The 561-nt window shown below is 32.1% G+C and overlaps 1 protein-coding gene across 1 annotated transcript in view; it reads right to left on the bottom strand.

The window, feature by feature from the left end:
• The window catches only part of LOC107575731 (procollagen-lysine,2-oxoglutarate 5-dioxygenase 3-like), a 24,645-nt gene that overhangs the window by 19,371 nt on the left and 4,713 nt on the right, over positions 1–561 (bottom strand). The gene's annotated exons all lie outside the window — the stretch shown is intronic.

Genomic DNA, 561 nt, shown 5'->3' with positions numbered 1-561 from the left:
ACACACACACACAGGCACACACACACAGACACAACATTCATGTCAAGATCACAGAAACACTGTATAGGGAGTTCAGTTACATTAATTTGTGCCAAAAACAGTCGACTGCTTTGTACTAAACATTAGTCCAAGTCTACAGTTACTGTGTAATTATTAAGAGAACTTATTCATGTTGATGTGTATGTTCTGTATTAATGTTGTCTTCAGCCTCTTTACCAACATTGTGTTTAAAACCAACACAAAATAATGAAGTTTCTCTTCAGGAAAAAAAAAAACCATGATTAAGGCATCAGCATCCTCTTTTATTCACTGAAGAAAACGTAATTATTTCAAACCCTGATAGCAACGTTTTGCAATATGCTGCTTTATACTCTAAAACTATAAATTTTCTTTTTGATCAAGACTGATTTCCTGTTTTCTAATGAAAATCATAAACAACAGCTCTGTTCGTTTATTTGTTATTTAACGGATTACAGAAAAGCATAATTTTCTATAGTTTATTTGCTGGCGGATAAGACTTTTATTTTGGTATTAGAACTCTCTGTTTGATAAAGCGTTATT

The sequence above is a fragment of the Sinocyclocheilus grahami genome, unplaced genomic scaffold (assembly GCF_001515645.1).
Source record: "Sinocyclocheilus grahami isolate Dianchi unplaced genomic scaffold, SAMN03320097.WGS_v1.1 scaffold2845.1, whole genome shotgun sequence".
Taxonomy (NCBI): domain Eukaryota; kingdom Metazoa; phylum Chordata; class Actinopteri; order Cypriniformes; family Cyprinidae; genus Sinocyclocheilus; species Sinocyclocheilus grahami.
The sequence above is the reverse complement of the archived record's forward strand: the minus strand, read 5'-3'. Positions and strand labels throughout refer to the sequence as shown.